Below are 21,594 nucleotides of genomic sequence, written 5' to 3'. Positions count from 1 at the left end.
ACTAGATATGTAATAGGTATTTATCAAGTGATACTTGTTGATTATTTGATTATTGATTGATACTTAGTGTTGATACCTTATTGTTGGTTGGGACCTGCAAGGCGGTGCGTATGTGAACAGCCCGATGAGAATTTTTTATCCCTCTCCTTCTCTCATTTGAATGACTGCTTCTTTGCAAATGAATAGAAATTCTATCCTTCTTGCATCTAGCTCCAGCTCTAGCAAGCTCCCTCCAGAGGCTGTGCTCTGCTTTCAAGTGTGCTGGATGTTTTAGGGCATTCTCAGTGCCCATTTCAGGAAAGAGGCTCATCAGTCTCCAGGAATGAAGATGCTTAGGACGATTTGGGCTCCTGTGAATCAAGTCTTGCTTATTCAGTTCCATCCTCTACGTGGGGCCTAAGAGCCTGTGGGAGGGGATGGTAGGGGCACAGGCCCCCTTTGTCCTAGAAGTAGGGCTTAGAGAGCAACCTCCCAATGCAGCCAACTTCTTGGCGTGCTAACACCTGCATTTTCATAGCAGAGAATATGCAGCAGCCCCACGTGTGGTTAACTGGATACAATCAGGACACCTTCAGCTTTCGAAATGGAGTGCAACCCCAGAAACACGATTTTTTTAAAAAAAGATTTTATTTATTTATTTGACAGAAAGAGAGGCAGTGAGAGAAGGAACACAAGCAGGGGGAGTGAGAGAGGGAGAAGCAGGCTTCCCACTGAGCAGGGAGCCCGATGCGGGGCTCGATCCCAGAACGCTGGGATCATGACCTGAGCCGAAGGCAGATGCTTAACGACTGAGCCACCCAGGCGCCCCCAGAAACACGATTTTATTTGACCTGCTCATCATCCCCAGTTCTCCCCTGGCTGCAGGCCCTTCTAAAGCTGAGAGCCTTGCTCTGCACAGCTGTCACTGCACTGACTACCAATGATTTCTAATTTTTCCGTAGCACCGTGTGGCATTGGTGGGCAGATGTGGGCAACTGTGTGTCACTATGCTTGTAGGTGGTTCAGCTGCTGTCCCCCTAAGAAACAGAACAAGAGAGGTAGCCCAGCGCTGGAGCCATCCTTCTACCGCTGCTTATAGGAGAGGTTGTGGGTCATGGCGGCCAGCGAAGACCTTTCTCTTTTCTGGGGTTTTCTGAAGGATACACCTGTCAATGGTGAAAAACTGAATAGCCTGGATATGCCTCAATCAAGTAATTGTCAGAGCACCTGACAAAGGAGTACTTTACCAGGTATGACGCTCTTCGTCATCGTTATCATCATCCTTAAGTATTACTAGGATGACAGCAGCATTAAGAAAGAATTGATGAGCACAGAGGCCACATTAAAACCGCCTTGTTTTGTGATAATTAAACAGACTCTGGAAAGGGACAATTGAAGAATGAGGTGGCCCCCGAGGATCCTGTCTATCCTCTGCCCCCAGACAGTCATTTTAATAAATGAATTTACAACATGATCATTTAATAAAAATTTTAAGCGAAGTAGTTATGATTTAAGAGTATGTCTGCAATTGGGGTTGTAGATAGAGTTTTTATTTCCAGTAATCTTTGTATTTTAGTTTTGCTTACAGTGCGTACTTGAAAGTTTTTATTAAGTGAATTATGTACTAAATATTGACTAAAGATTTGACTTTTGCTCCTTGTATGGTTGATGTGAGGTAGACGTTAGGCAAAGCTCAAGTTGGGTCTTCTTAACGTGGTGAAAATTGCAGGGATTTAGCCCTTATGTTACTTCCAATTTGCCAGCCATATTTTATGGGCACACAGTGGCATACACTCTGTTGGCTGAATGTTCAAACCATATTTTGTTAATTAGAGGCCTATAATAAATACATCACTCATTTTTATGGTATACGAGTCCATTTGATTCCAAAAGTTTGACATCTGGCTCTGATTATGTCTCCTGGTGTGGCTGTGGAAATTCCCCAACTCTTTTTTCACCTGTTTGGGGAGAATTAGGATGGAAATTTAAATTCTGCAGAGAAAAGGTGAAAAAGGAGGTTTTGATCATTATGAACAGGGTTATATGGGATGAATATAGCAAGCTGAGCAAATATCCATGACATCAGGACCCTGGGGAAGATTTTGGGGGCTTGCAAGATTTTACTATTTCTTTCTTTTTTTGTTCTGTCTGTGAAAAATACCAAATGATACACTTCCTCAAATTCTTTGTGGAATGAGACAGAGTATAAATAAAACAATATGCTATTTGTACAGCAATTTAGGGGAAAGTGTTATTTCTTTTAGGGAGGTCCAATTAGAGCAATAAATTGTTTTATATACTGCCCTTCTTTATTTTTTGTTCAAATACAAACTAATGGCCTGTGTATCATAGATTAGATTTGGACAGCTTCTGAACAGGGGCTCAGATTTGTGACCTTTAGGTTTGTATGACCTTTGCGTGCGTCAGGTTACCTTTCCGCAAACTGGGCTGGGGGATAATCATAGGTTGTGGGAACCAGGTCTTTGTGTGCTTATCTTGGTGTGCTTGCCAATCTCAAAATGCAAAAAAAAAAATCTATTGTTATTATGAAGAATAAGCAGGCTATTTTCCTGACGAGGCTGGGAAAACTTTGGGAACTTGAGTCTCTTAATACACGAGAACCCATAACAGAGCCTAAAAAGCTTCCCTTGCTTACTTATTAACCAAATATCTATTTATTGCCACTAAGTAGAAGCTTCTTTGCTCAGTGTGCTAAGAGGTACGATGCTATGTACAATGCTGCCATGACTTCGAGATGTTGGTAAGCCTGATTTCTGTAGCCCCAAGACAGAGGGGCAGGAATAGGTCTTGCGTACGTGTGTTCAGTCCTCCACGTAATCATGATTCAACCAATATTTTTCAGACATTTTTGCTAGGTGCTGAAAATTCAAAAATGATTGCAAGATACCTATTGTAAGAGCTTAGAAAAAAAAGTAAAAAAAAATTTAAAAGGAAAAAAAAAGCTTAGGATTTGGTGACGGAAATAAGATGAACACCTAACCTAAATACAGTGTGTGTGCGCGAGTGTGTGTGTGTGTGTGTGTGTGTGTGTGTGGTGTGTGAGAGAGGGTGGGGTTTGGAAGGTAGCGTGAAATCTGGCTCAATGGTCTCTTTAAGTTCACAACCTCCAGGGGGCGCTCAAGGGAGCCCTAGTCCATTTCTCCATTCACTGCCCTACTTAGACCACTGCACACCTTCTCTCTCCCAACACCGTGGCTAAAAATCCTGCTTCCTCAATCATTAAGAAAATAAGAACAATCATAAAAGAACTTCCATGTGTACCGTGAGCACCTTCTGTCTGGACATAAATGAATGAACTGTTCCTTTTTTTTTTTTTTCAAAATGAGGTCAATCTTTCTTTTATCCACTAGATCCCACTCCCTCTGACCTTCTTGAGAACAACACTTCAGCCTCTCTTCCTGCATTATCAATTTGTTTTCTCTCTTCTAGTGGGTCTGTCCTATTATCATCAAACTTGCTGAACTATCTAGTCTAAAAAATTCCCTCCATTGGCCCCACTCCATTTCCCTGCATTCCTTTATAGTAAAACTCTTTGAAAGCATCTTTTACAAATCACTGTCTTCACTTCTTCCCATCTTATTCTTTCTTAAATCAATGCTAATCAGGATTTGCCTCCACCACTTGATTAATTTTTTTCTCGAGGTTTTCAATGGCCTTCATATTACTAAATCCAGTGGTTAATTCTTAGTTCTCTCCATACTTGGCAACCCTTGGCCCATTTTACATAGCTGATCTTCCTTCTTCCTTCGTGTGGTCTAGGACACCACCATCAGTTCCTCTTTACTAACCCAACTTTCGAATATTGCAGGGTCCCAAAGCTCACTCTTTTGATCTCTCTTCTATATATACTCCCTACCCCACTGCCATTGATTTCACTTAATCTTATGGCTTTAACTACCTATATAACCTAGACTTCTCCCTACCCCACTGCCATTGATTTCACTTAATCTTATGGCTATAACTACCTATATAACCTAGACTTCTCCCTGAAACTCCAAACCTGAGTATCCATTTGCCTAGTCTTTATGTCTACTAGGATGTCTAGTAGGTATCACAGATATGTCACCAACAAAAAGGAAATGGTTCTCCCTTCCTCTTCCCAGCCTTCTTCTTCTTAGTAAATGATTCCTTCGTTCTCCACATTAATGGAGCAAAGACTCTCCAAGTCACCCTTTGCTCCTCTTTTTCTTTCACGTACATTGGATATATCAGCAAAACCTCTCAGCGCAATCTTCAAAGTATATCTTGATTCTGATACTTCTTGTCATTTTCACCCTTGTATATTTCAGCCGTCCACATTTCTCTCCTGTATAATTGGAGCAGCCTCCTTTTTAACTGGCATCTCTGCCTCCGCTGTCTTCCTCTCTTCTGCAAGCTCTTTGTACAGTGATTCTTCTACGTCAATCTGATCGTGTCGCTCTTGTGCTCTGTGGGCTCCACAGCCTTCTCATCTCACGCCAAGAAAAAGCCCAAGTCTTTTGCCATGTTCTGCAAGCCCCTATCTTACCTGCCTCCCATTTCCTTCCTAACCTCACCTCCTGCCACTGTCCCCCTTGTTCTCTCCACTCAGGCCCCGCCCTCGTGGAGAGTGCTGACCATGGCCAGTAGGTTCTCACCTCTGGCCTTTGTGCTGTTTTCCCCTGTCTGGAATGCTCTCCATTGGAATTTGTACATGATTCCCTCCTGCTTCTTTCAAGTCTCTGGTCAATCTCCCCTCTTAAAGAAGACTGTCCTCATGAGCCTCATTGAAATCACAGTGCCCCAATTTTACCCCCTGGGTCTCCTTATCTCCCTCAACTATTCAACTTTTCTCTGTAGTGCTTATTGTCCTCTGATATATTTTCTTACAGATTTCTTTGTCACTTGTTTCCCTCCACTCAAATGTAAGCTCCTTACAGGTAGGGACTTTGTCGATGTTGTTGAACGCTTAGTGCTTAGAAGAGCATGTAGCCCATGGTAGATGTTCAATGAAAAATTGTCAATGTGTGAATAAATGAATGGCCAAGGTACTATGGGAACATAAGGGACCATATGATTATTTTTGTCTGGAAAGTACTGTAAAGGCTTCACAGGAAAGATAGCTAATGAGTTGGATTTGAAACATTGCAGAGGTAGAAGGAGGTGTTTCTTTGCTGGTCCATAGGGACGGATGTTAAAAGCAAATCATGACATAGACTTGGCGGGAGGTGGCAGGGGGAGATGTGGCTAGACTGTGAACTCTGTCAAGCCCATTTTTTTCATAGGCGATGAAAGCCAGCAGACGCCTCATTTCTGCAGAGAAGTGAGCTGATCTGATTTAGATTTCAGGTCATTTGGTGTGAATAGAGAGGATTCATGGGTACAGTAGGGGAAGGGTGGGAAAGTGAAGCTTAGAATGCACAAGATGAACACAACTGTCCAGGAAAAAGTACCCTAAAGACTTGGGGTACAGCATAGACTTCGCTTTCCAGCTCAGCCTGTGTGCTCCTAATAGTCCTTCATAAGGGTAACAGCTCCAGTCCCAGGTAAAGGATTTACCCTCTTGAAGTGTGAAAGCCCACATTATAACTGGGGGGTATTTTGACCACCTGTCCTGTAGGTGGACAAGTCTGGGATGGTAGGGCTGAGGTCTGGGGACAAGCTCTGTTCTTAATTTGGGCAGGGATCGTGGTGTGCAGCTAGTTATGAATGGGGTTTGGAAGGAGAGCACACGAACAAACACTAAATCCTGGGTTGCTTGAATCCTGAGACTGACTCAGGACGGTACTTTTATTGTGCTTTGTATGTTGAAATTATAACTGAGCCAATATGCGGTTCTTTGGGTCATATCCTGCCATTTATTTCCACTGCAGATTTCCATACAACTGATACAATCACTTGTTTACCTTGATGATTGACACTGATCACCACTGTAGAATTGACCCATCTGCATGGATCCCTGAAATGGCTGCAGCGGCTGGCCCAGCTGGGACATGGTCCTGCTCATTTCCCAAAACTCGGTTATACTTTTAAGTCTCTGGAACTGCAAACATATAGATATAGATGTACATATACATATACATATACATATAAAGTTTACAAAGCATAAACTTTATAAACAATAAAACAGCTGAGAAAATTGGAAAGTCATTCTGTAGATGTCAACCCCAAATTCTATACAGAAGTAAAACTTTCACCAGTAAAAAAGAAGAAGACGACGACGACAAAGGGACAAGGCAAACATGAGCAGTATAGAAAGAATAGCTACTTTTTGCCCAACCTGGTAAAACTGAAATTCATATCAACACATTTGACCTAAACTGTAGTTTTCCTGTAGTAAAACGATGTCCTGCGTCATGTAGATCGGACGTACACGCAACACGTTCAGCGTCTTTTTCTTGTTTTAATTTTCCTGGATGTCAGTATAGTCCTGTCTTCTACTTTAACCTGACCTCCTCAAAGATCGCTCCTCACCTTCCCCCCCCCCCTTTTTTTTTTTTTAAAGCCAGTAGTTTTGTGTTTGTTTCCCGCTCTCTCTTTGACTTCCTGGTGCGGGCGCTCTTCCTTTTCCCCACTAGCAAAGGGGACCTTTCTACAATGGCAAAAGCTGTTACTTACGATGGTGGGTGGTACTTACGGTTACTATGTTCCCAGGGTTCCTCCCTGCTTTTCCTTTCCTGGGATTAACTTGCTTCTTTATTTTCATTTTAGCTTGGCTTAGAGAAACTGGCATTTCAATATCACCCATTGTTGCGTTCATTGTCTTCATTCTTTTATTTATTCGGACAATTATCTTATTCATAGAGGAAATATTGAAAGCAAGATGATGTTTCTCCCCACGCTTTCCTTTTCTTATGCTTCTATCTTTCCTATATATGCCTGAAATATTGGAAACAAAATGCAGTTCGGAAGTGTGATGTGCCTTTCAATAACGCTGAGAAAGGGAAAACCTACCTGATTGTTTCCTGCTGAGAGGAGACCAGGGTTGCAGAGGAGACATCGGCTCTCAGGGAAATACTTCTCTCGAAAATCGTCTGCAGGTATTCAGGCAGCACTCAGCCTCAGCTGACTAATGCAGTGTAGTGGCCGAGAGCATGACCCTGGAGCCAGAAGTCTGGGCTTGAAGCCTGGCTCTCCACTGACCTCGGGATTTCACTTAATCCCTCTGAAGCTCAGGCTTTCTCAACTGCAAAATGGCAATAATAGTACCTACTCAATGACATTGTTGGAAAGGTCAAGTGAGCTAATACATGATGCACTTACACCTGCTACACGTTGCGAGAAATGTTTGCTAGCATGCTTACTCTTTGGATTTCACATCCTAGCTGGGAGCCTCAGTGGCTTGGCTACTTGCTCCCAATTCCAGTGGCTTTTCAAATTGGTCCCTCCGCTTACCATCCTGCTGCTGTTCTCTATCTCTATGTCAGTTTCCCCCTTTCCTTTGGGTTAATCCTTTTCTCCGTGCCCACGCTCTTAATATGCCACCTCCCCCCCTTACTTCCATACACCCAACAATGGCAGTCTGGGTTACCATCTACGGTTATTTCCAATTCTGTCCACACATCATGTGCTGCTTATTGGATCAGATGTTTTCCCAGTCCCTGATTCCGGCTCTGCTTCCCCAGCAGCTGCTCCGCCCCAGCTGATCTGCCCAGTTCTGGGTCTTCGTCACTCCCAGACTGCCCTGCCAAGCCGTAGGGAACTGAGGTGCACCCAGCAATGTCTGAGATACAATGTTACTCCTTCCCTCCTTCTTTATAAAATAACTTACTCCTTCTCCGAATCTCTTGACTAACTTGGGTAATTCCTTCCCATGGGACTTACAGTCTCCTGTCTTATATCAGTGATTTGCCAGTCCTTTCCTAGTATTTTATCATTTTCATGAAGGTACGGACTTGCTCTTAAACTCTACATTCCCTTAGGTACCTTAAATATTGTGGACTGCAGAAATTGCAAGAAATATTTAAACCTCTCTTTCTGAGAATGTTAGACTTTGGGGGCCAACATAAGATCTGACTATGTTAGCAATTCAGAACCTAAATATTCACTGTCAACTTTCAATGTGACGCCCCAAGAATCTGCTGGTGGAATTCGGTATATAGCAAACCTAAGGTTGTAATGATACTCTCCAGAAACTGTCACACTTTGGACTCCTCAACTTAAAAGTAAGCCAAAGTTGGAGAAAGAAATGTTAAAACAGCAAAGCAACAAAGTTTCAAACGTTGGAAAATTGGATTATTAAATACAAGTGAAATGAACGTGAGTTGTTTACATCAAAGAAGGTTATTGAGAAGTAACTTAGCTTTGCTGAGCCCCAAATGTGTTGCAATATGAAGAACTTTGGGCCCAAGTTCATTACTATCTCCAATGAAGACAAGTAAAGAAGTTTGCTGACATTCTAGAAGGGAGAATGAAAGTTACGAAGCAAGTGGCAATAATTACTTACGTGTGTTGCTGGTGGGGTGGGGAGGACACAGCTGCCTAAGTCTCTTAAATTTATCCATACTGTAGGTTCCAGCACTCCAGAACAATTGAAGGGCAGTCTTCCCTGGGGCACAAGGAGAGCATGCATGCATTTTGGAGGTCTCTTTCAATCCCATTTTCTTTGGTTTTATTATAGCTTCCTTAAATTTTACCAAATGCTTGCAGATTAAAAGACCCCTCATATCTAGTGGGTCCACATGTGGACTAACTTGTAGGGGCCCTGAGTACTCCCAATAGTGCTCTGATGTTTGGAGGAACTCTCAGTCACCAAAGCTGTCCAAGTCATTGGGCCTTATTTTTTTAATACTTTACCAAGAACACTTGCCTTATCAACAATATTTATCCAAAAGGAGAATTCCCAGAGTTCTCTTAAAACGACTATTTCCTCTTTTCCTAGACCCCAACTCACTCAGAAAGACAAACAAGACCCAAAACCTACCCCAGACCTTCGAGGACTAGTGTACTAAGTATAGAAATATAAAAAGTTGTGTGATGGATGGAGTTACAAAACGAGAGAGCAAAGTACTGAATAAGCCTCACGGAAGCATGCATTTGATACATTTTCTGGTTTGGCTTTGTGATGTGCATAACTCTTCTCTTAAAATATTGTATTATTTTGTACTGGGCTGTTGGCCTAAAGCCATGACATAAGCTATGTTCCAGATCGGTTACTTGTCAATAATTAAGTAGCTTAGGCTTCAGTTATGAAGAGGAAATGGATGGTGATGTCTAGCTTTTATGTTTGTGTTGCTTCATGCTAAAGCCTAGCTGGTTAGTATCTCAGCTCCGTGAGGATAGAAACAGGTGACTGGTTTGTATTTTTCACAGTAATGACGACAAAAAGTTTCTCGATGGACACTCAGAAGAACTGAAAAAAAATGAGATGCCTCCAATATATACAGAGGCTGTATTTTACTACTTCTCTCTGATACCCAGACGTTTTACTTACAGAAATGGGAGGAATGCAAATGTCATAGAGGTTGATACAGGGTATCAGGAGGTAAAAAATTATCATTTAATACAAACTAAAAATGCCAATGGTGCTAGAAAACATGGGATATATCTCCAGAAAGCTGATGATAAAGAGAGAGTATTAAAGCCAAGAAAGCGAATGGTAAAAAAGGACAAAATTGAGCGGGTCCTTCTGGAGGGGTGTTGGGCAGCCTCCAGTAGGATGTAAAGCTGATACGCGCACTTTCTGCACGGAGCAACTTTTGGGATTAGGCCAACTGGAGGTAGTCAGGTGCCAAGGTATCTTCATTAGAAGGAAAGAGAAGAGATTTTAGGACATTCTTTCTGATTTCCATCTCCCAACACCCTCGAACAGAAAGTAAGTCTGTTCACTTTAAAAGTTTGACTCACGCTATGGTGTTAGGAATTTTCAGATCCGCTCCTGGTGTCCAAGTATCTGCTTGTTGTCAGAAATGCCTTCTATGGAGCGTAAAACCTTTTCATTCCACTGTTAGAACCTAAGGCAAATGTCTGATTGGCAAAATACTTTGACCCACATCCATGCTCAAGTGCAATGAACCAGTGAGTGAGTGAGTGAATGAATGAATGAATGAGTGAGTGAAATGATATGCTTGAATCATTGGTATCTCGGTATCTCTTTTCTGTGTTGACGTAGAAGGGTAATTAAACTGAGGTGGGCAAAGGAAAGTGTCCTTGACAGTGAGGCTGGGAAAGGCCAGGAACAGTTTAAAACTTTGGGCTGGAGGGGCGCGTGGGTGGCGCAGTCGTTAAGCGTCTGCCTTCGGCTCAGGGCGTGATCCCAGTGTTCTGGGATCGAGCCCCACATCAGGCTCTTCCGCTGGGAGCCTGCTTCTTCCTCTCCCACTCCCCTGCTTGTGTTCCCTCTCTCGCTGGCTGTCTCTCTCTGTCAAATAAATAAATAAAATCTTTAAAAAAAAAAAAGCTTTGGGCTGGAGTCCGTTCCTTGTGTTTTTCAAATGGGAGCTACCCATGGAAGTGTGTCGCTGTCCAGGCGCACGCATATAGAGATCTTTGAAGGAGAATTTCCACTGAACTGTGGCATGTGTGTACTCCCCTTCACGCTGTGCATGATTGAGGAGGCTTTGTTTTCTGAGGCTAAATGCGCTGCAGAGGGGCTTCATTTCCAGAAGATTCATTCATTCATTCATTCATTCGTTGCTAAATTCTCAAACACCGGTGGGCTCCTTTAACGTAAACGTTCCAGGTTTCCCTCCCTACAAATCACGTAACTCTGGAGAAGTAGGGAGCTATGGGACTTGGGCAATACACACACACACACACACACACACACACACACACACACACACACAGAGTCAGCTAAGGAACCGGCTGGGTCTAAAGTCCAAGTCCCCTGTTTCCCCAAACACAGAAGGCCCTGGTGTCTCGCTGATGATTTAGAAGTCATGCCACAATGTCAGTGGGCTTTATCTTTACGCTTCCTTTAAACAAATGCTTCTATCACTGATGTTTCTTTGAATTCCCAACCGTTCCCGCTGTCATTCAGTTTGACTGCTGCCTCCATTTTGGCATTTTCTGTCATTTCATTAACAGGTAGCACTTACTCCATTAACGAACCCATCCTTCTTCCCTTCATACTTTTTCCCATTGACTACATGACCTTTTATGAACGCTCTTTGTTCCAGTCATAGGGTAGTATTAACAACTGTGATGCGGGTATGTCCTTCAATTTAGCCTCTGCAAGGGTGTGGGGGAGCCTGGACAATTAGTCGAGGTACAAGTGAAATATGCCTTATTTATGATTAAGTATAAAGTATGTTATTAATTCGTACCAATAAAATGATAGAGTCACATTTTATAACACGAATCTCGTAAGAGATAAGATCGAGGAACACTGGAGAACCTTCAACACTGTCACTTATGTAGGTCAAATTACTTGGGTAAGGGGACCATCAAAGTGGTCTTTAATATCTGGATCATGGGAACCTTAGATTATGCTGCCAGGAAGTGTGCCTTACCTGATACATAGCTTTATGAAAAGACTTGACAGGTTTTACTAGGCCTTTAAAAGGTTTCAATGGGGCGCCTGGGTGGCTCAGTAGGTTAAGTGTCTGCCTTTGGCTCAGGTCATGATCCCCGGGGTCCTGGGTTGGAGTCTCACATCAGGATCCCTGCTCAGCGGGGAGTCTGCTTCTCCCTCTGCCTCTGCCGCTCCCCCTGCTCGTGCTCTCTCTCTCAAATAAATAAATAAAATCTAAAAAATAAAAAATAAATAAAAAGTTCTCAATGACATTTTTGAGTCTAATATATGCAATCCGAATTTGTCTCTTTCTAATTGACTATCACAGATAAGCTTCTTCCTACAAAGCACCCATAAAATATAAATAGGATCATGTCTAAATACAAAAATAAGATCACAACTTGCTCTGAGTTTGTATAGAGAAATTGAACAGTTTTTCCAGGCAAGTCAATGAACACACGAGGGGACATTCCCTAAGTGGGTCTTGGTTATCAAATTGGCAATTTTATCACTGAAGAATTTTGATGTCTGACACATAAAGTATGAGGACTCATTCTTATGGAGATAAGAGTCTTAAAATCTAGTAAGCAATGCAAAAAACATAGTAAACAGAGAAAAAAAATCCAGCTTCTGTTGAGATAAGCTAGGTGATCTGAAATTCATTTTCTTGCCCCTCAAAATCTCATCTTGACAAGAAAATGTGGACTATGTAAAAAGGGTAAAGAAGAAAGCACAGAAAATGGTGATTTAAAGACCTTAGAGATGGCCACTAAGTTTACAAGAAGTTGTTTTTCCCTGCATCCTAAAGCTCAAGTTCCACACCCTAGCCATGGGCTAACGGGCACTCCACAGAATTAGCTGGAAGTTGAAGGGGTAGACTTGAGTCTTTGACATGTCTGTTCTGACCATTTTGGGGCTTACAGGCCACTCACATGGATGGCTCGCTTGGGGTGCTGATTTTGAAGACCTTTCCATATAAAGGTGTGAAAAGTTGGGCAGCTTACAAGGCCTGGAACAAGGAAGTTTTAAGCCAAGGCAGACTTGTCAACCCGAAGATGTAGAGGACGTTTACGAGAGCAGCAGTCCAGTTATGGGAGCAGCTTACCAGCTGCAAGGCTCCTGAATGAATGCCCATGGGGAAGAAGAGCAAACTTCGAATTTCAATAAATGTTTATAAACCTCCAAAAAAAAGAAGAAAGCAAAATATCACATATCATTTCTTCACCCAGAAATAACAGTAGTTATTTTGGTTTATGACTTTTTAATTCTTTGCCTTCCTTTGTTGTTTTGAGATTCTTACATTGTGCATAAAAACAGCAGGAGTTGTTAAGAAAGTCGATGGGTCATCAGATTGATCAGATTCATGCTCCCTCAGACTTCTGGTCTTTTGAACATGTGAGGATGTCCTGTGTCAGCCTTAAAAGGCCATAGATACACCAGTAAACCAGTAATCTGCTCAGCTCCCTTAATTGTCTTGTATAGAACTAATAAACAAGATCTAATGGTCTTCTGTAGAACATAGATTACAAGCACACTAAATAGGATGATTATTACAATAAGAACCGGTATTTGTTGGCAGCTTACTACACGTCCTCTTGCTGAAATTCTCCCAAAGATCAATGAGATAGGAGAACATATTTCATCAGAATTAACCAGGTACAGACAGATGAAAGAGCTTTTGCGAAGTAACATAGCTGGTAAGCAGCAAGTCTGGGATTTGAATGTAGATTGTCTGATTCCAGAGTCCATACCCAAGAAAAACTGTAAAACTGCTTGTTAGGGTACTTGAAATCCTGTGTCTTTAGGGGGCATACCAAGATAGCTCTTGCAGAGAGCGTGTTTCCACTCAAGGAGGTCCTGACCTATCTATTTTCAAATGCCACCATAGTATTTCTATCTGGTGCCAAAGAGTTACTTCGATTTATTCTGTTTTATGGGATCTCAGTAAAACCCAAAACTAGTGCATGGACAAATTTAGTACATATATCAATACTCCAATAAAAATCCCAATCCCTCCACTTTTATCTTCTTAATTATTCTCATTGGTTCACTCCCCATGACAATCTTCTCCCATGACTGAGGAGTAAAGTTACTTTTGTCCCAAGGTGTCGCAGAGGAAGGGCACTAAGCATATGTAGAAGCCCTGACCTGACCCCGGCCTCATCCACGGAGATCTGTGTTAGTTTTTCTCGCATGGACTCTTCCACGCACCTGGAACGTAAAAAAGAATAATTGTCTCAGATTTTCGTATAACCATTTCTAATATTTTACCCCTCAGGAACTAGTTCCTGTTCCGGCATCTTCTTCCCATTTTACCATAATTTGCTTTTTTCCTTTAGTCTTTATATAAATACTGTTCCAATTCCCATCTGTCCAAAAGCATGGAATTCTATTGCTGGCTCATTCCACAGACGTTTATTGAGCACTGCCTCAGCAATGAAAATGCAGAGATGAGCGACACAGTTCCCGTCCTAAAGGAGCCGTGTGTCTAGTGGGAAGGCGGGAGACAAGGACAGAAATGAAAGCACGGTCTAACAGATGCCTCAATCGGAGTAAGCACGTGTGACGGTGCTCAGAGGACACACTCTCAAACGTGAGAGGCATCAGGAGAGCTGTTTTCTGTGGGTATAAAAACTCACCACGCAAATTTGATTCATAGCACGACTTCCACTTCTATTCTTGAATTTTTTTTTTTCTCCCAAGCTCCGTAACCTCATGACAATAGTGTACATGCAAGGAAAACACAGAAGGGATTGAAAACCGTGCTCCAGAAAAGCAATTCAGTGTTCCTTTTGAAAATAATGAAAAGGGATATATCCCTAAACTCAGCAAGACACATTTTATTAATAGAAATGGCCCTAGGTGGTTCAATATCTAAAAGAAACAAAAATCCTACAAAGATCTGACATCACTAGGTGATGATAATGTGGCCTGGCCTGCATACCCTGACAGGCCCAATGTTGAAAATGAAAACACAGGTTCACGGCCCATGGGGGAGCGATCCAGGCCCCTTTGCTAAGGCTCGGGGGTTTGGTGTAATTTCCTATCGCTAGGTGTGGCCTGCCATGAGGTGTACCACGTCCACTGGAGTCTCTGGTGTACCACTTCTTCGCTCTCTGCAGAAACTCCATGGGAACTGGTATTCTGGAAACTTCTTCATTCCCGGAGAGGCAATCCAGAATGATTCTGCGTAATGGTGGTGGTCTGTAAAAATGAATTCCAAACAACTAAGAACTTCTGTTTTCCCTATAAATGTTCAAATCATAAAGTGCTCAAGCCGTGTGCTTCATTATCTTACATATGCTTCGTGGGTCTTGACGGTCTTTCTTTGAGATGTAGGTCCACTCAAGTGAGGGAGATGCACTTTTCTTTAAGTTCTAGTCATTTTGATTTTTTTTTTTTAAATCGTATTTTCAGGATGCACTACTTTTCCAAGGCTCAATTATGCTGGAGCATTGCTCTCTCCTGTTTCCTGCTCCTCTGCATTTCCTTGGAATGAGCAGTCTTTGAAGTTAATAAGAATCACCAAATCCGGGTCAGCAAAACTGCACAATCATAGAAGGTTCTGGTGGAAATTGGTGTCAATTCCCCGTTTGCCTCCGTGGGTGTTCTTCATTCTGCCACGAACATAAAATGCAGTTTACGATTTACTTGACGAGATTTGTCATGTAAACATTGACTTTAGCCTAGCTCAGTTCTTGCACTGACCTTGAAAACAAGGGCGCTTTGTGACAGTTGCCTTGGGGGTTTTTGAATGCTCCTGACCCCAGACCAATAGAATCAGTCTCTCCAAGGGTAGTATCTGGGCATTATTGTTTTGTAAAACTTCCCAGATAATTCTAATACAGATGTAGGGTTGAAACCACCAGACAAATGGAAGCAGCGATGCTCAACCTTGGAATCACCTTGGGATCTTTAGAGAGGCCTGAGTCCTGCCCCCAGAGATCCTGAGCATGAGTTTTCCCAAGTTCCCAGGTGATCCTGTTGTGCGGCCAAATCTGAGAACCACCGACTAGTCTCTGGCTGTCTTAAGGCACGCTTCCCGACCGCACCGTCTCCAACAAGTTTTTACATCTGTCTAGGAGGGCAGAACTGGCCCAGCTGTGGGAGAGCGCGTTTGATATTTTTGCTGTAGGCATAATGAACTCAGTTGTCAGCTAGATTCAGATTGCGGTGTCCTTGTTGATAATAATGATGTCAGAGGCAGAAAAACATCACGAGGGTTCTCAGATCCCGGGGTGACTGTGCCGTGTTGGCAGTTGGAAGGTTCACGTCTTAACTTGTACAACTGAACCAATTTTCAACTAAAATAACTGTGACAATAAATGTCATTTTACAGGTGCTTCTCTGGGGGAAAACTCTCAAACTCGGTGACGAAAAGAAATGTACACGTCTGCAAACCATGTCCTGCCCCTCCAGTTTCCTGCAGGGAAATCTGGGATTTAGCAAAGATTCTCCTCTGATATTATCGGCAGAGGGCTGCACGCAGTACTCTCTCACTTACTCGTTTTTCTAGCCCACAGAGACACATCATTTTCACTTCCTTAAATCTACACGTTTTAGATTTTTTCTGAATATCTTTAAGAAACAACACAGGTATTTGTTTCTCTCAAGTTCAGTAAGAAATCTTGTTTAATATGCTATATACCTACGGGCTGACGTGTAGCCAAAAGGGAACTCCCCCCACCAAGAATGGTCCCTTCATTTTCTAAGATGCTTCTTCCCCTGTTGGTTTGCTCAAACCAGTTTGTCTGTTGTCTAACTCTGTTCAGGCAGCTCTGACAAAATACCATAGACTGGACTCACTTACGGCCCGGCTTGGAGAGAGAGAGAGAGAGAGAGAGAGAGTTGCCAAGCTCTCTGGTCTTTCCTTAGAAGAGCTTTAATTCCATCTTAAGGACCCCCCCTCATGACCTCACCTAAATCTAATGACCTCCCAAGGGTCCCACCCACTGATTTCATCACATTGTTGGGGTTCGAACTTCAATGTCGGAATCTGGGGGGAATACAAACATTTAGTCTATGATGTCTGTGAAATCTTCCTGCTTCCATTTTACCCTGATTCCTTCCTCCTTTGCGTCCTTACCATGCATGTAAACAAAGGTTGTTTGTTGTAAGGTTGTTGTAAACAAGGTGCTCGGGCTTCTCTTCTCAGCTAGACTGGAAGGTCCTTGCGAGCAGGGGTGATGTATGGAGCGTTTACATGTCCTCAGCCAGCGGAAGCCTTCCGCATAGTAGCTGCTCAGTTAACCAGTGTTGGTTGGTGATGGATTCCCAGGTTTTGCTCTGTGATTTGGGACAGGTTACCTAACCTCTTTAGGATTAGTTTCCTGATCTATAACGTGGAGGTAAAGATACAGATCTTTCAGAGTTGTGGTGAGGATTGAGAGATATAATTATTTAGCAAATCTGATACACAGGGAGCATTTGATGAGTGCTTACTAACTATGACAGAAACTGACAGCAACTGAGGGAGTCAGGTTTGTCTGTCTCCATAGAGCCAGAGCAGGCAAGGAGTGCCGGGCAGGGAATTTCGTCGGAGAAGGGAACAGAGGAGAGTGAAGGTGCAGGCTGGGGAACAGCTGTCCAGATAAGGGGACAGCAAGTGCAAAGGTCCTGAGATAGGCAGGAGTGGGCTTGACACATAAAATAAAGGATTAGGGATTGATGAGAGAATGTCAGAAAAGAAGGGCTCTTGGAGCACTTTAGGAGAGAGGAAGGACCATTCGCAGCAGGTCGTGCAGAAAACATTCCCTTTTCTGTAAATTAAACTTTAAGTTTTGTGTATGCATGATACCTTGATACATTTCTAACGGATAGTGATGGAGGCAAGTGCTTGTGAGAACATCTGACTTTAGCACGTGTCTCTGTGTTCATGCCCAGAATGTATTTGGTCGATTTTGCTCTATTCTGGGCACATGTCACTTCCATCTCTAATACTAGTTTCCCCTAGAAACCATGTCCTACTTTGAGGATGATATATTCAACGAATGAAAAAAAAGACAAATTTGAATCACCTGTGTTTGAATGGTTTTGGTTTTTCTTTTCCTGGGGCTTTAATTTCCAAATCAGCTCTCCCAATCCAAATGCGTTTCTAGAGTTGGTAGTATTGTCTTTATACTTTTCCAATGAGAAACCTGAGAGATTTCGTGATGTTTCTCCCAATCGATGCGAGCCTAAGTGTTTTTACGTAAGTGATTTGTAGAGAAGTATTTATATATGTGACAAATATAGGTCAAACCGTTTCAGCTTCTGTCATGAGATTCTATAATTTCAAGGCAAAAAGGCCTTTCAAGAGTTGTTTTGGTTGTTGAAAGACTGCCTCTTGAGAATATTTTTAGGATGCTTTATCACGCTCACATGGGAAGATGGTCTATGCTGAATTTGACATAAGTTTGAGAAAATGTAGTTATAAACCTGTGGTGGTATGGCATATAGATCATTCAGAAAAACAATGTTAAGAATATGTAGAATTAGGGGCGCCTGGGTGGCTCAGTCATTGAGCGTCTGCCTCCGGCTCAGGGCGTGATTGGAGTTCTGGGATTGAGCCCCATGTCAGGCTCTTCCACTGGGAGCCTGCTTCTTCCTCTCCCACTTCCCCTACTTGTGTTCCGTCTCTTGCTGGCTGTCTCTCTCTCTCTGTCAGATAAATAAATAAAATCTTTAAAAAATATATATAGAATTAGGGGCACCTGTGTCATAGTTGATTAAGAGTCTGACTGCTGGTTTTGGCTCCGTCATGATCTCAGGGTTGTAGTTAAACCCCAAGTCCAGCTCTCCACTCAGTGAGGAGTCTGCTCAGAGTTCTCTCCCTCTCCTACTCCCTCTGCCTCTCCCCTCACTCATGTACTCTTTCTCTCTCATAAATAAATAAATGTTTAAAAAATATGTAAAATTATGATTTATATTACTTGTGTTACCTGTGGAGAGTTCATTGCCACAGTTTAGTTACTATGAACTTTCAAAAATAATGTTAGACCTACCATTTTAAAGCCCAGCCACATGTATTCTCTTTTCTCACCACAGGGAACACATCCAGAGACCAGATCACCAATCATAGAAATGGTTACGACTCACCATGCTGGATTATAGCCATCAAAGGGACGTTCCCTGAGAGAGTGTGTTCACAAAATTTTAAGATACATTACTGTTTTATCTTTCTCTTCTTCCTTATCTTTTACACCTTTGGCAAAGAGTCCTATTTATTTTTATTTCTAGAATATAAGTGAGCCCCTTCCCTGTCGGCATCAATCAGGAAGTATGTGGCAGCCATATTGGGGCCACAAAAAGACACTGGGCTTGAGGGTCATCGCTGGAATGTTGGGTATCAAGCTTGGCTCTAGTCAGAGTTTCGCTGGACTCTTCAGTCCCGGAAAACAAAATTCCACTCACCACAGTTGAAACACTAGCAAAGGAGCAGCTGCTTTCCTTAAAATTGGTGCTACGTTTCCAGTTTTCTTAAGTTGAGTCTGCACTGGATTTTATAAAATTCTAGAAGCATTTTTTTCTGATGCATTTTCCATGAGGTCTAGCACTTTATGCACTTTTCTTGTTTTGGTTGCAGTTATAATTAAAAATTATCTGTATTTTTTTTTAATGAAGATGTTTCATAATTTATTTTTTTAAGATTTTCTTTATTTATTTGAGGAAGTGAGAGAGAGAGAGAGAGCACAAGCAAGTGGGAGGGGCAGAGGGAGAAGGAGAAGCAGACTCCCTGCTGAGCAGGGAGCCAACGTGGGATGTGACCCAGGACCCTGGGATCGTGACCTGAGCCAAAGGCAGAAGCTTAACTGACTGAGCCATGCAGGCACCCTAAAAATTATCTTTAAAAAACAGTTTATGGTGATTCTTATATTTCTTTTTTTTTTTTTTAAGATTTTATTTATTTATTTGACACAGAGAGAGACAGCTAGCGAGAGAGGGAACACAAGCAGGAGGAGTGGGAGAGGAAGAAGCAGCCTCCCAGCGTAGGAGCCTGATGTGGGGCTCGATTCTAGAACGCCGGAATCACACCCTGAGCCCAAGGCAGAGGCTTAACGACTGAGCCACCCAGGCGCCCCGATTCCTATATTTCTTAATGACCGGTCAAAGTCCATCTATTTTGGATTTTTTTTCTTAGTTATTGATCCTATTCTACATTGGAAAAAAATTTAAATCAATATTTGTGTTCTGGTCTTATTGGAGGAAGTCACAGAATGTCAGTGAGATGCGTATCACATATCATGGTTGTTGATCAACATATGTTAATAGGATCATTAGTTAAATCAAGGATTAAAATTCTTAAGGTGATAGTACAGTGGTAGTATTTACCAGGCATTCTGAAATTTCTCTCTGTTCACTTGCCAGTAAGTTCCATCACCTAAACAATGTCCTGGGGCCAAACTCTCCACCTGTGGAGGAAAAGTACAGAGGTTTGGTGTTGTCACTAGCTCCAGGAAACTCCGTCCAGAAGTTCTAAAGCCGATAATCCATCTCTCACTGCTCATCCCTCCCCAAACTGTTCCCCACACAGACACTCCCTGAATTAATAAGGAAAGAAAACAAGAACATCATTCAGAAGTTTAACAATAGTAGAATATATGCTTATGTGCATAAACAAAGAATTTATTATACAATGTTACTCAAGCTTTTTAAACAATAATTTCAAAATATTACCATCATAACAAATTTCTATCTATACTCAATCAAAATTTTCCATTTTTTTTCATAGAGGGAATGCAAATTTTATGTTCTGTGTTCAAAATAAAATTATTATAAACATTTTCTCCTGGTGATAGGTGATGTGTAGGCAGTACAGGGGAGAGAAAGTCATAGTGGTTGAGAGGTGGAAGTTTGGATTCAGACAACTTGGGTTCATATAGATGGCTCCACAGTTTACATACTCTGTGACCTTGGGCAAATTACTTAATATTTCTGCTTTTCACTTTCTCATCTGAAATTTCAAAAAGTCCTTCAGTCAGAGATGTGCCTAAGCCAAAACAGTTCAACTCAAAAAGTTGGACTCAGTCCACCTGACGGAATAGAAAAGAATACCAAATGAATTCATCTTCTATCACTGTAAAAAAAAAAAAAAAAAAGGATTGTTGAATGAATTTAATTAAATAATACAAGGCAATTAAATAGTATCTAATTAAATGTTCCTTGAGTGTTGGCTATTATTATTTAATTACATTTATATATTTGCATAAATACATTTTATTTGTATATATTTACTTTAAAGGATAACTATAAATCTATTTGATGTATTTGTTTTTTATATATTAAATTAGTTTTTATATTATATTTTTAAAATTATCCCAGAAAATACATACTTGATGACACACTAGGTATTATTTAGGGAGCCAATATCAAAGCTTGTACACATGATATTCAAATCATAATGAAATATAGCTATGTCCTTCTTAACTCCTCCATGTGCCTGGAGAAAGTGCTAGTGGATAGTATCATTTTAACAATTAAGAGTCCAACGATGTCAGATTGTCCCTAGAACACAGCTAGGATTCACTATAGATCCAGAGGGAAGAACGCCACCTACCGAACATCGAATTTCAAAATTTATCTCTTCATCATGAGAACTTAATGATCATAATAAACTTAATAAGATGTAACACTTTATAATCATTAATTAGTTAATCTACAAAACATCTTTGTGAAGTAGAAAAGGGTCATTACCCCTATTATGATGGCTTATAGGATTTACAGATAAAGCAGTTACAACTTAATGCCATGACTACCCAACATCAAATGTTCAACTTCCTTGGGTGACTCAGGAAAAATTTCATCTGGTAGTAAGGACTGGAATTCAATGTTTGTCCTCAAGCACCTCACTGCATGTCATGTTCTGTTTTTATCTGCCTGAGAGATCTGTAGAGCCTCCAGTCTTGGTTCATACCTGGTTTCTTCAATTTTCACCATGAAAAACAGTGTCAAAGACTTTCCTTTTTGTTGTTTGCATGGATAATCCAAGAAATTATGGATGTCTTCAGCTGGTTTGCACATATGTTCTCTTGGCCTTATTAAGGTAGTAAACCTCCTACTTCATTTTCTTGAAGATAAAGGGAATTTGACACCTTCCAAATTTCTTGGTGTTTTGCCAAAATTCACGATCATAAGAAAGTTTACTGTGAATTGCTTCATGTTTCAATATATACAGGTCTAATTTAGAGGGCTTAAGATACTCA

This window comes from Ursus arctos, unplaced genomic scaffold (genome assembly GCF_023065955.2).
Source record: "Ursus arctos isolate Adak ecotype North America unplaced genomic scaffold, UrsArc2.0 scaffold_30, whole genome shotgun sequence".
In the NCBI taxonomy this organism is placed as follows: Eukaryota; Metazoa; Chordata; class Mammalia; order Carnivora; family Ursidae; genus Ursus; species Ursus arctos.
This window is presented reverse-complemented; position numbering follows the sequence as displayed.